The sequence below is a fragment of the Nerophis ophidion genome, linkage group LG05 (genome assembly GCF_033978795.1).
Source record: "Nerophis ophidion isolate RoL-2023_Sa linkage group LG05, RoL_Noph_v1.0, whole genome shotgun sequence".
Taxonomy (NCBI): Eukaryota; Metazoa; Chordata; class Actinopteri; order Syngnathiformes; family Syngnathidae; genus Nerophis; species Nerophis ophidion.
Genome location: NC_084615.1, coordinates 66,839,755 through 66,854,322, shown reverse-complemented (window position 1 = coordinate 66,854,322; position 14,568 = coordinate 66,839,755). Strand labels below are relative to the sequence as shown.

Here is a 14,568-nt window from a genome sequence, read left to right as displayed (position 1 = left end):
AACACCCTGGACAAGTTGCCACCTCATCTCAGGGCCAACACAGATGGACAAACAACCTTCACACTCACATTCACATTCATACAGTAGGGCCAATTTACTGTTGCCAATCAACCATCCATTCATCCATCCATTTTCTACCGCTTGTCCTTTCTGGGGTCACGGTGGGTGCTGCAGCCTATCTCAGCTGCATTCGGGCGGAAGGCGGGGTACAGCCTGGACAAGTTGCCACCCCATCACAGAGCCAACACAGACAACATTCACACTCACATTCATATTCACACACTAGGGCTGATTAAGTGTTGCCAGTCAACCACACACAAATAAAAAGTTTGTTTATTGTGTCAACTTTCTAATTATACAGCATGACTAATCATATTTGGTTGAAGAGCTACAGTATAATATGAATGATGGCAATACGATGAAAAGAACAAATCTTCACTGATGAAAGGAAGAAAGATTGTATATCTACTATATGCATCTTTAAAAAAAACAGTATTACGTAAACTTAAATTTTCTGGGAAAACAAAATTGAATTGCATGCTTTAAAAGTAGATATGATTTGTTAAACCAGGGGTTCGAAACCCTTTAGACCTCAGGACCCAACTTTTTCTCTACAGAGGGGCCCAAAACCCACTCAAATATTTCACTGAATTAGTAATTTTACTCTTAATAATCATGAAGATTATTAAGGTTTAAGGTCAGGTTGATTACAAAATAAATACTAATCAAATATACTGCAAAAGAATAAACTTAATAAAACTTACACACAATTATGCAATGCAAAAAAATAATTCCAACTTAAGTAATGATAATATGTTTCTTAAACTGTCAACAAAAGTTAAGTGAAAATGAAAATACAGCTTCACCACTTCAGTCGTATTTTTTGCGCTGATGAAACTTCTCTATGACTTTGGATCCAGACTTCTTCTGTTTGTTTGAGATTGTCATTACTGCCACAAAAGGTGGAAAAGTGTATTACAGCAGAGTACCCCTGCTGCCCATACGAACCACAGCTGAGAAACAGATATTTTTTTGGTGGCCCACCTGGGGGCGCTCTCGGCCCAACAATGGCCCTATGGTTAGGAAACACTATGTTAAACAACTAATGCAGGGGTCTTCAATGTTTTTAAGACATAGGACCCCCAAACTAATGAAGAGAAGGAGTAGTGACCCCTCACTAAAACTTAAACGGGTCCTTTTGATAACTTGTGATTGTACAATATTAAGAATTTCAAATAACAATGACCTTAGAGTGTCCGCCCTGAGACTGGAAGGTTGTGAGTTCACACTCCAGCCAAGTCATACCAAAGACTATAAAAATGGGACCCATTGCCTCCCTGCTTGGCACTCAGCATCAAGAGTTGAAATTGGGGGTTAAATCACCAAATAATTGCCTGCTCACTTTTCCCCTCACCTCCCAGTGGGTGAACATGGGGATTGGTCAAAGCCAGAGGATAATTTCACCACACCTAGTGTGCATGTGCCTGTTATTGGGTCTTTAATTGTTTCAATGTAGGGTTGTACGATATACCGGTAATAGTATAGGACCACGATACTAATGAATCGTATTTGGTACTATACCTGAAAAGTGCTGGTCCGTATGGGATCATCCAAAACTAATGTAAAGTATCAAACAACAGAATAATAAGTGATTATTGCATTTTAACAGAAGTGCAGATAGAACATGTTAAAAAGAGAAAGTAAGCAGATATCAACAGTAAATGAAAAAGTAGATTAATTCATTTTCTAACACTTGTTCTTAATTACAAGGTGATGGCTCAAATGCAGAGGATAATTTCCTCACACCTTGTGTGTGTGTGTGACTATCGTTGAGACTTTAACTTTATAGTACAGTAGCTAGCTGACAACTCGCTCCCTAATTTGGAGCATGCGCCGCAATTAATGCCCTAATCCCTATATTAAATGTTAGTATTAATATTATTATGATATATCCATCCATCCATTTTCTACCGCTTATCCCCTTTGAGGTTGCGGGGGTGGGGGGGGGGGCGCTGGAGCCTATCTCAGCTACAATCGGCCGAAAGGCGGTGTACACCCTGGACATGTCGCCACCTCATGGCAGGGCCAACACAGATAGACAGACATAGTAAATGATTATATTCAAGGCCTACTGAAACCCACTACTACCCACCACGCAGTCTGATAGTTTATATATCAATGATGAAATATTAACATTGCAACACATGCCAATACGGCTTTTTTAGTTTACTAAATTACAATTTTAAATTTCCCGGGAGTTTCGTCTTGGAAACGTTGTGTAATGATGACGTGTACGCAAGACGTCACGGGTTTTTAGGAAGTATGAGCGCTACACACACACACAGCTAAATGTCGTCTGCTTTAACCGCATAATTACACAGTATTTTGGACATCTGTGTTGCTCAATCTTTTGCAATTTGTTCAATTAATATTGGAGAAGTCACAGTAAAAAGATGGAGTTGGGAAGCTTTAGCCTTTAGCCACACAAACACACGGTGATTCCTTGTTTAAAATTCCTGGAGCTGAAACTTTACTATGGATCAGAGCGCGGTCAAGCAGACATGGATCCCTACCGCATGTCAACCAGCAGGTTTCGGTGAGAAAATTGTGATTAAAAAGTCGCCACTTACCGGATATCAGCTGAGCTTGTGTCATCCATAAAGCTGCCGTCGACTCCCCTGAGGCATTGGCGTCAAGACACCCGTGGAGACACACCTTCGACTATCAAGTACTATTTAACTCACTAAAACACTAGCAACACAATAGAAAGATAAGGGATTTCCCAGAATTATTCTAATAAATGTGTCTAAACATCGGAATCCGTCCCAAGGCAATCGCGTTTTTTTTTTTCTAGTCCATCGCTATCAATATCCTCGAACACGAATCTTTCATCCTCGCTCAAATTAATGAGGAAATTGTCGTTTTCTCGGTCCGAATAGCACTTTTTGTTGGAGGCTCCCATTAAAATCGATGTGAATATGTGAGGAGCCCCCACACGTGTGACGTCATCGTCTGCGACTTCCGGTAGAGGCAGGGCTTTTCTCTTAGCACCGAAAGTTGCGAACTTTATCGTGGATGTTCTCTACTAAATCCTTTCAGCAAAAATATGGCAATATCCCGAAATGATCAAGTATGATACATAGAATGGACCTGCTATCCCCGTTTAAAGGCCTACTGAAACCCACTACTACCCACCACGCAGTCTGATAGTTTATATATCAATGATGAAATATTAACATTGCAACACATGCCAATACGTTTTTTTTAGTTTACTACATTACAATTTTAAATTTCCCGGAAGTTTTGTCTCGGAAACGTCGTGTAATGATGACGTGTACGCAGGACGTCACGCGTTTTTAGGAAGTATGAGCGCTACGCGCACACACAGGTAAAAGTCGTCTGCTTTAACAGCATAATTACACAGCATTTTGGAGATCTGTGTTGCTGAATCTTTTGCAATTTGTTTAATTAATATTGGAGAAGTCACAGTAGAAAGATGGAGTTGGGAAGCTTTAGCCTTTAGCCACACAAACACACGGTGATTCCTTTTTTAAAATTCCTGGAGCTGAAACTTTACTATGGATCAGAGCGCGGTCAAGCAGACATGGATCCCAACCGAATGTTAACCAGCAGGTTTCGGTGAGAAAATTGTGGTTAAAAATTCGCCACTTACCGGATATCAGCTGAGCTTGTGTCGTCCATAAAGCTGCCGTCGACTCCCCTGAGGCATTGGCGTCAAGACACCCGTGGAGACACACGTCCGACTATCAGGTACTATTTATCTCACTAAAACACTAGCAACACAAAAGAAAGATAAGGGTTTTCCCAGAATTATCGTAGTAAATGTGTCTAAAAACGTCCCAATGCAATCGCGTTTTTTTTTCTCGTCCGTCGCTATCAATATCCTCGAACACAAATCTTTCATCCTCGCTCAAATTAATGACGAAATTGTCGTTTTCTCGGTCCGAATAGAACTTTTTGTTGGAGGCTCCCATTAAAATCAATGTGAATATGTATGGAGCCCCCACACGTGTGACGTCATCGTCTGCGACTTCTGGTAGGACAGGGCTTTTCTCTTAGCACCGAAAGTTGCAAACTTTATCGTGGATGTTCTCTACTAAATCCTTTCAGCAAAAATACGTCAATATCGCGAAATGATCAAGTATAACACATAGAATGGACCTGCTATCCCCTTTTAAAGGCCTACTGAAACCCACCACTACCCACCACGCAGTCTGATAGTTTATATATCAATGATGAAATATTAACATTGCAACACATGCCAATACGGCTTTTTTAGTTTACTAAATTACAATTTTAAATTTCCCGGGTGTTTTGTCTTGGAAACGTCGTGTAATGATGACGTGTACGCAGGACGTCACGCGTTTTTAGGAAGTATGAGCGCTACGCACACACACAGCTAAAAGTCGTCTGCTTTAACAGCATAATTACACAGTATTTTGGAGATCTGTGTTGCTGAATCTTTTGCAATTTGTTTAATTAATATTGGAGAAGTCACAGTAGAAAGATGGAGTTGGGAAGCTTTAGCCTTTAGCCACACAAACACACGGTGATTCCTTTTTTAAAATTCCTGGAGCTGAAACTTTACTATGGATCAGAGCGCGGTCAAGCAGACATGGATCCCAACCGAATGTTAACCAGCAGGTTTCGGTGAGAAAATTGTGGTTAAAAATTCGCCACTTACCGGATATCAGCTGAGCTTGTGTCGTCCATAAAGCTGCCGTCGACTCCCCTGAGGCATTGGCGTCAAGACACCCGTGGAGACACATCTTCGACTATCAGGTACTATTTAACTCACTAAAACACTAGCAACACAAAAGGAAGATAAGGGATTTCCCAGAATTCTCCTAGTAAATATGTCTAAAAACATCGGAATCCGTCCCAATGCAATTGCGTTTTTTTTTTAACTTTTTTTTTTTTGTAGTCCGTTGCTATCAAATTCCTCGAACACGAATCTTTCATCCTCGCTCAAATTAATGGGGAAATTGTCGTTTTCCCGGTCCGAATGGCACTTTTTGTTGGAGGCTCCCATTAAAATCAATGTGAATATGTGAGGAGCCCCCACACGTGTGACGTCATCGTCTGCGACTTCCGGTAGAGGCAGGGCTTTTCTCTTAACACTGAAAGTTGCAAACTTTATTGTGGATGTTCTCTACTAAATCCTTTCAGCAAAAATATGGCAATATCGCAAAATGATCAAGTATGACACATAGAATGGACCTTCTATCCTCTTTTAAAGGCCTACTGAAACCCACTACTACCCACCACGCAGTCTGATAGTTTATACATCAATGATGAAATATTAACATTGCAACACATGCCAATACGGCTTTTTTAGTTTACTAAATTACAATTTTTAATTTCCCGGGAGTTTCGTCTTGGAAACGTCGTGTAATGATGACGTGTACGCAGGACGTCACGCGTTTTTAGGAAGTATGAGCGCTACGCACACACACAGGTAAAAGTCGTCTGCTTTAACAGCATAATTACACAGTATTTTGGACATCTGTGTTGCTGAATCTTTTGCAATTTGTTTAATTACTATTGGAGAAGTCACGGTAGGAAGATGGAGTTGGGAAGCTTTAGCCTTTAGCCACACAAACACACGGTGATTCCTTGTTTAAAATTCCCAGAGCTGAAACGTCACTATGGATCAGAGCGCGATCAAGCAGACATGAATCCCAACCGAATGTCCTCCAGCATGTTTCGGTGAGAAAATTCTGGTTAAAAAGTCGCTTCTTATCGGAGAAAAGCTTTGCTTGTGCCGTCCATAGCTGCCGTCAATTCCCTGAGACATTGGCGTCAACACACCCGTGGAGAAACATGTCCGACTATCAGGTACTATTCAACTCACTAAAACACTAGCAACACAATAGAAAGATAAGGGATTTCCCAGAATTATCCTAATAAATGTGTCTAAACATCGGAATCCGTCCCAATGCAATCGCGTTTTTTTTTCTTTCTAGTCCATCGCTATCAATATCCTCGAACACGAATCTTTCATCCTCGCTCAAATTAATGGGGAAATTGTCGTTTTCCCGGTCCGAATGGCACTTTTTGTTGGAGGCTCCCATTAAAATCAATGTGAATATGTGAGGAGCCCCCACACATGTGACGTCATCGTCTGCGACTTCCGTTAGAGGCAGGGCTTTTCTCTTAGCACCGAAAGTTGAGAACTTTATCGTGGATGTACTCTACCAAATCCTTTCAGCAAAAATATGGCAATATCGCAAAATGATCAAGTATGACACATACGCAGGACGTCACGCGTTTTTAGGAAGTATGAGCGCTACGCACACACACACAGCTAAAAGTCGTCTGCTTTAACAGCATAATTACACAGTATTTTGGAGATCTGTGTTGCTGAATCTTTTGCAATTTGTTCAGTTAATATTGGAGACGTCACAGTAGAAAGATGGAGTTGGGAAGCTTTACCCTTTAGCCACACAAACACACGGTGATTCCTTGTTTAAAATTCCTGGAGCTGAAACTTTACTATGGATCAGAGCGCGGTCAAGCAGACATGGATCCCAACCGCATGTCAACCAGCAGGTTTCGGTGAGAAAATTGTGGTTAAAAAGTCGCCACTTACCGGATATCAGCTGAGCTTGTGTCATCCATAAAGCTGCCGTCGACTCCCCTGAGGCATTGGCGTCAAGACACCCGTGGAGACACATCTTCGACTATCAGGTACTATTTAACTCACTAAAACACTAGCAACACAAAAGAAAGATAAGGGATTTCCCAGAATTCTCCTAATAAATGTGTCTAAACATCGGAATCCGTCCCAATGCAATCGCGTTCTTTTTTTTTTCTAGTCCATCGCTATCAATATCCTCGAACACAAATCTTTCATCCTCGCTCAAATTAATGGGGAAATTGTCGTTTTCCCGGTCCGGAAGGCAGTTTTTGTTGGAGGCTCCCATTAAAATCAATGTGAATATGTGAGGAGCCCCCACACGTGTGACGTCATCGTCTGCGACTTCCGGTAGAGGCAGGGCTTTTCTCTTAGCACCGAAAGTTGCAAACTTTATTGTGGATGTTCTCTACTAAATCCTTTCAGCAAAAATATGGCAATATCGCAAAATGATCAAGTATGACACATAAAATGGACCTGCTATCCCCGTTTAAATAAGAACATCTCATTTCAGTAGGCCTTTAATCAAAGATTACACCACCACCCCTGCAGTACCCCTAAAGACCCCCTGGGGGTGACGGCCTCACTGTGGAAAGACCTCTGCATTAACATAACTAACTGTTTCTGGTAATATTATTTCGATTAAAAAAAAAAAGTAACTTTGACCAAGTTGTAAGCAGCCACTTTAACTCACATTATAGAGTCATCATCTTCTTCATCATCCTCATCATGCAGGCGCCACTGTGACTGTCCCTTTAAGAAACTGCACTTGCAGCCATTTTCTGCTCTTTGTGTGCGGGGCGGATTAACGCTGGTTAGATACCGGGGACGAAACTAGAGCATCAGTCGGCTAGCAAGACGAGCGAAAAGACGGGGAAGAGGTCGGAACGGCGTCGCACCGCCACCTCGCATGGTCGGAGGGACATGAGATTAGCAGGTAGGTGGGCGACTCGGCGGCGGGAGAAGGTTGGTGATGTGAGCTGGGTAGTGATGAAGGCTCCTTTTTTCCGCCTCACTTCCCCCGAGCACGGTGCATCATTCTCGGTGTGCGTTAGCCGCTGTACTTCTTCAAAGGCGCATGGGCGTTGCTGAAATACGCCGAAATGAGTGAACCGGGATTAACACCGGTGGGACTCCCGTTAGCTTCCAGCGGCATCGTAGCCCCCACGGTGATGAGATGGGTGGGGCGAGTGAAGCGTAGCAAGTGCACGGATGAGTGATGGAGGCGAGACGGGTTTTTATTTTTATTTTTTTAACGTCTCATCCGACGTTCATTAGAGAGAAATTCGATGCTTGACGCCATATTTGTTGGAGTAGGCTCAGCGTGGATGTGCAAGCAAGCGAGGTGTCAACTTTGGGAGGCTGCATTGCTCTCATAGCGACACGCCTGCAGGCCTGTGACTGATGCTCGGGTGGCACGTTCGCCTACTTCCGCTTCACGTCCGAACACAATTTACAATGAATCAACCACCGTAACCACCATAAATATCCTCTGTGTGTGCCGTCATTGCAGGCTGACTCTCTTTTAAAAAGTGTATTTTTTTTTTTTTTTATAATATTGATTTATTAATTTAAAGGCCTACTGAAACCCACGATCAGCTCTCGCTGGATCGGTTCGCAGCCGAGTGTGAAGTGACCGGAATGAGAATCAGCACCTCCAAGTCCGAGTCCATGGTCCTCGCCCGGAAAAGGGTGGAGTGCCATCTCCGAGTTGGGGAGGAGACCCTGCCCCAAGTGGAGGAGTTCAAGTACCTAGGAGTCTTGTTCACGAGTGAGGGAAGAGTGGATCGTGAGATCGACAGGCGGATCGGTGCGCCGTCTTCAGTAATGCGGATGTTGTACCGATCCGTTGTGGTGAAGAAGGAGCTGAGCCGGAAGGCAAAGCTCTCAATTTACCGGTCGATCTACGTTCCCATCCTCACCTATGGTCATGAGCTTTGGGTCATGACCGAAAGGATAAGATCACGGGTACAAGCGGCCGAAATGAGTTTCCTCCGCCGGGTGGCGGGGCTCTCCCTTAGAGATAGGGTGAGAAGCTCTGCCATCCGGGAGGAACTCAAAGTAAAGCCGCTGCTCCTTCACATCGAGAGGAGCCAGATGAGGTGGTTCGGGCATCTGGTCAGGATGCCACCCGAACGCCTCCCTAGGGAGGTGTTTAGGGCACATCCAACCGGTAGGAGGCCACGGGGAAGACCCAGGACACGTTGGGAAGACTATGTCTCCCGGCTGGCCTGGGAACGCCTCGGGATCCCCCGGGAAGAGCTAGACGAAGCGGCTGGGGAGAGGGAAGTCTGGGTTTCCCTGCTTAGGCTGTTGCCTCCGCGACCCAACCTCGGATAAGCGGAAGATGATGGATGGATGAAACCCACTACTTAGATTAGTTTAGATCAGGGGCGCTCACACTTTTTCTGCAGGCGAGCTACTTTTCAATTGACCAAGTCGAGGAGATCTACCTCATTCCTATTTATAATTTATATGTATTTATTTATGAAAGAGACATTTTTGTTAACAAGTTAATGGTGTTTAATGATAATACAAGCATGTCTAACACACATAGATTCCTTTCTTTCATGAAGACAAGAATATAAGTTGGTGTATTTGATTCTGATGACTTGCATTGATTGGAATTAGACAGTGGTGCTGATAACGTCCGCATTTTCAAATGGAGGAAAAAAAAAGTCCTCCTTTCTGTCCAATACCACATGAAAGTGGTTGGATTTGGCATCTCATTTGTCCAACTTGCGTACTCGTTTTTAAACACTTTGTTATGAGAGTAGCATATGTGTGTGTGGCCCTTTTAATGTCTGGCAGCAGGTGAGTGACGTCAGTGACTGTGCGGGTGGGCAAGCAAGTGAGAAAGCGGTCGGTGAGGGCGGGGGAGAAATACATTGGCATCAAACTCCGTAGCTTGCTAGCTTGTGCACGCTAGCTTTCTGAGACTCTTATTTTGTTAGCACAGGCAGGATGAAACAGGTCTTTTATGGTGAAGACAGGAACTGTGCAGTCGGTCTTTAGAGTTTTGACAGTAGGTACGGAGTCTCTAGAAATAAAATGTGTTTCTCTGCGTCCGCCCTGTTAGTGATTTTTTTCTTAAATATGAGCTTGCAGCAGCCAGCGTCATCTCACAAGATCCTCGGGTGCCGAGAATGTCAAACAACTGACGAAAGTGAAGTCTTGGTATGATTGATGATTGCTCATATTTATGTATATTTTTTAATGCCTGGCTTGAGATCGACTGACACACTCTCCGAGATCGACCAGTCGATCGCGATCGACGAAATGGGCACCCCTGGTTTAGATAGTACTTTATTTATTCCGTCAGGAGAGTTCCTTCAGGAAAATTAAAATTTTCAGCACAATCCCATTCAAGTTTAGACCAATATTACAGGGAGACAGAACAGGATCGCTGACGGGTCTGCCGGCTTCCAGCGCCCTTTACAAAAAAGATGAGATACAGGTAAACAAGGGGGGAGAAAAAAAATAGAAGATTAAAATAAAATAAAAAAATCGGTTTAGCCTGGGCCCTGGAGAGGGGGTGCTGACTGAGGCTAAGGGCAAAAACAACTCATAGCCATAGTACACACCCCTCTTACATGTGTGTAAGAGGGAAACATCAAACATCAAAGAACACAGAGGACATTAAAGACATTAAAGCAGCAGATACAACCAGACACTTCTACATACAGCTATGAATAAAACGTAAAAGAAACATATCCACTGTGGTGGCCTCTGCGGTGTTCCACACCATTGTCCGCTAAGGTGGAGGGAGCATGGCCAGAGAAAGGAGCAGACCCAACAAAGCAACCAAGACAGCCGACTCCACTCTCGGCCAGTGTCCAGTCCGCATGAATGAGCGAGGATACGTCCAAGGTGACTGAGGTGTCCGACACCTGCTCACCCAGCCTAGACCCCACGAAGCCTCTCCGTCCCAGCGCTCAGTGCTAGCTCCGCAGCCATATCCCCTCATCTGCATCTCCTCCAGTCCCTCCAAACCGACTCCGGTGTGGCAGACACCCAGCAGCTGGTCTCCATGGCCAAAAGGCTCCCGGGAGGCAGATCCGGAAGTCCACAAAAAAAGCACCACAGAGGTCACGAAAGTGGCACCCCTTGTCACACAGTCCCAAAGGGTCCCGGACCAAAAGGCAAGAAAATATAATAACACATGAAAAAAAGAGGGAAACACAACAGGATGACACCAGAGCACAGAGTTCCTGCCAACAGCAGCCACTACAGCAGCGCCATCTTGGAAAAAAAAACAAAAAAAAAACTACCCACCACGCAGTCTGATAGTTTATATATCAATGATGAAATATTAAATTGCAACACATGCCAATACGGCCTTTTTAGTTTACTAAATTACAATTTTAAATTTCCCGGGAGTTTCGTCTTCGAAACGTCGTGTAATGATGACGTGTACGCAAGACGTCACCGGTTTTCAGGAAGTATGAGCGCTGCGCACACACACAGCTAAAAGTCGTCTGCTTTAACGGCATAATCATACAGTATTTTGGACATCTGTGTTGCTGAATCTTTTGCAATTTGTTCAATTAATATTGGAGAAGTCACTGTAGAAAGATGGAGTTGGGAAGCTTTACCCTTTAGCCACACAAACACACGGTGATTCCTTGTTTAAAATTCCCAGAGCTGAAACTTTACTATGGATCAGAGCGCGGTCAAGCGAACATGGATCCTACCGAATGTCAACCAGCAGGTTTCGGTGGGAAAATTGTGGTTAAAAAGTCAATTCTTACCGGAGAAAAGCTGAGCTTGTGCCGTCCATAGCTGACGTCGACTCCCCTGAGGCACTGCCCGTCAAAACACCCGTGGAGACACCCGCCCGACTATCAGGTAATATTAAACTCACTAAAACACTAGCAACACAATAGAAAGATAAGGGATTTCCCAGAATTAACCTAGTAAATGTGTCTAAAAACAACGGAATCCGTCCCAATGCAATCGCGTTTTTTTTTTTTTTCTAGTCCGTCGCTATCAATATCCTCAAACACGAATCTTTCATTCTCGCTCAAATTAATGGGGAAATCGTCGTTTTCTCGGTCCGAATAGCGCTTTTTGTTGAAGGCTCCCATTAAAAACAATGTGAACATGTGAGGAGCCATCAAACATGCGACGTCATCGTCTGTGACTTCTGTTAGAGGCAGGGCATTTCTCTTAGCACCGAAAGTTGCGAACTTTATCGTGGATGTTCTCTACTAAATCCTTTCAGCAATACAAATGTTTTAAATTAGATTTTCCTCTAAGGTTATATTTCTCCTCTTATATTCGATCTCAATTCTGTACACTGTTGCTGGAATTTGAATTTTCCTGAGGGAACTCATCTGAAGGAATCAACAAAGTACTACCAATCTATCTATCTCACCTATTTCGTTATTTCAAAATCTGTAACTTTGCTAAATTAATCCATCAAAGTTGATTTATATAGCCCTAAATCACAATTGTCTCAAAGGGCTACACACGCCACAATGACATCCTCGGCTCAGATCCCACATCAAGGCAAGGAAAAACTCAACCCAATGGGCTACAATGGGAAACCCTTGAGGGGACCGCAGATGTGGGGACCCGTCACCCCCTGGGCGACCAGTGCAATGGACGTCGAGTGGATCTAGTTAATAGTGTGAGAGTCCAGTCCGTAGTGGGGCCAGCCGGAGATCATCTTGAGTGGAGACAAGTCAGCAGCGCAGAGATGTCCCCCAACTGATTGATTGATTGAAACTTATATTAGTAGATTGCAAAATTCAGAATATATTCCGCACAATTGACCACTGAATGGTAACACCCGAATAAGTTTTTCAACTTGTTCAAGTCGGGGTACACATTAATCAATTCATGGTAAATGAATTAAAGCACAGATGAGTGGTCCATCCCGAGTCCCGACCTTGAACAGCTAACGCCTCATATGTGGTCACCTAATCTGTGGCCCCCTCTCCGCAGAGCAGAAAAGAGACGACAGATCAACTGGTCCAAAAGGGGGGTCTATTTAAAGGCAAATGAGATTTAAGATGGGACTTAAATGCTTCTACTGCTACTGATCAAATAACAGCTCTTTTCCGAGTAGTCCACCTCCAATCTGTAATAGACTCACTCTTGGAAATCCTCACATATCAGAAAGGGACAATTTCTAAAATGTACAAACCCTGTTTCCATATGAGTTTGAAAATTGTGTTAGATGTAAATATAAACGGAATACAATGATTTGCAAATCCTTTTCAACCTATACTGAGTTGGATGCCCTACAAAGACAAGATATTTGATGTTCAAACTCATAAACTTGTTTTTTTTTTTGCAAATAATTAACTTAGAATTTCATGGCTGCAACACGTGCCAAGTAGTTGAGAAAGGGCATGTTCACCACGGTGTTACATCACCTTTTCTTTTGACAACACTCAATAAATGTTTGGGAACTGAGTAAACTAATTGTTGAATCTTTGAAAGTGGAATTCTTTCTCATTCTTGTTTTATGTAGAGCTTCAGTCGTTCAACAGTCCAGGGTCTCCGCTGTTGTATTTTACGCTTCATAATGCGCCACACATTTTTGATGGGAGACAGGTCTGGACTGCAGGCGGGCCAGGAAAGTACTCGCACTCTTTTTTTACAAAGCCTTGCTGTTGTAACACGTGCTGAATGTGGCTTGGCATTGTCTTGCTGAAATAAGCACAGGGGTGTACATGAAAAAGTTGGCGCTTAGATGGCAGCATATGTTGTTCCAAAACCTGTATATACCTTTCAGCATTAATGGTGCCTTCACAGATGTGTAAGTTTCCCATGCCTTAGACATTTATGCACACCCATACCATCACAGATCCTGGCTTTTGAACTTTGTGTCGATCACAGTCAGGATGGTTCGCTTCCCCTTTGGTCCGGATGACACAATGTCGAATATTTCCAAAAACAATTTGAAATGTGGATTTGTCAGACCACAGAACACTTTTCCACTTTGCATCAGTCCATCTTAGATGATCTCGGGCCCAGAGAAGCCGGCGGCATTTCTGGATGTTGTTGATAAATGGCTTTCGCTTTGCAGAGTAGAGCTTTAACTTGCACTTACAGATGTAGCGACAAACTGTATTTAGTGACAGTGGTTTTATGAAGTGTTCCTGAGCCCATGTGGTGATATCCTTTAGAGATTGATGTCGGTTTTTGATGCAGTGCCGTCTGAGGGATCGAAGGTCACGGCCTTTCATTGTTGGTTTCCCGCCATGCCGCTTACGTGGAGTGATTTCTCCAGATTCTCTCAACCTTTTAATGATATTATGGACCGTGAATGTGGAAATCCCTAAATTTCTTGCAATTGCACTTTGAGAAACGTTGTTCTTGAACTGTTTGACTATTTGCTCATGCAGTTGTGGACAAAGGGGTGTACCTCGCCCCATCCTTTCTTGTGAAACACTGAGCATTTTTTGGGAAGCTGTTTTTATACCCAATCATGGCACCCACCTGTTCCCAATTAGCCTGCACTCCTGTGGGATGTTCCTAATAAGTGTTTGATGAGCATTCCTCAACTTTATCAGTATTTATTACCACCTTTCCCAACTTCTTTGTCACATCTTGCTGGCATCAAATTCTAAAGTTAATGATTATTTGCAACAACAAACATTTTTTATCAGTTTGAACATCAAATATGTTGTCTTTGTAGCATATTCAACTGAATATGGCTTGAAAAGGATTTGCAAATCCTTGTATTCCATTTATATTTACATTAGATTAGATTGTATTCCATTTATATTTACATTAGATTAGATAGTACTTAAGACCTAACCTCGATCCTGACCTCATGGTAAACTACCGACCGGTGTCTCACCTTCCCTTTATTTCAAAAATCCTCGAAAAAATTGTTGCGGAGCAGTTAAATGAACACTTAGCGTCTAACAATCTATGTGAAACCTTTCAATCCG

At 43.1% G+C, this 14,568-nt stretch overlaps 1 protein-coding gene across 1 annotated transcript in view; it reads left to right on the top strand.

The window, feature by feature from the left end:
• Window positions 1-7,432: 7,432 nt before the first annotated feature.
• The window catches only part of cyfip2 (cytoplasmic FMR1 interacting protein 2), a 57,417-nt gene continuing 50,281 nt past the window's right edge, over window positions 7,433-14,568 (top strand). The window contains exon 1 of the mRNA XM_061901825.1: window positions 7,433-7,595. The gene's annotated coding sequence lies outside the window, so the exon portion shown is untranslated. The remainder of the gene's footprint in view (window positions 7,596-14,568) is intronic.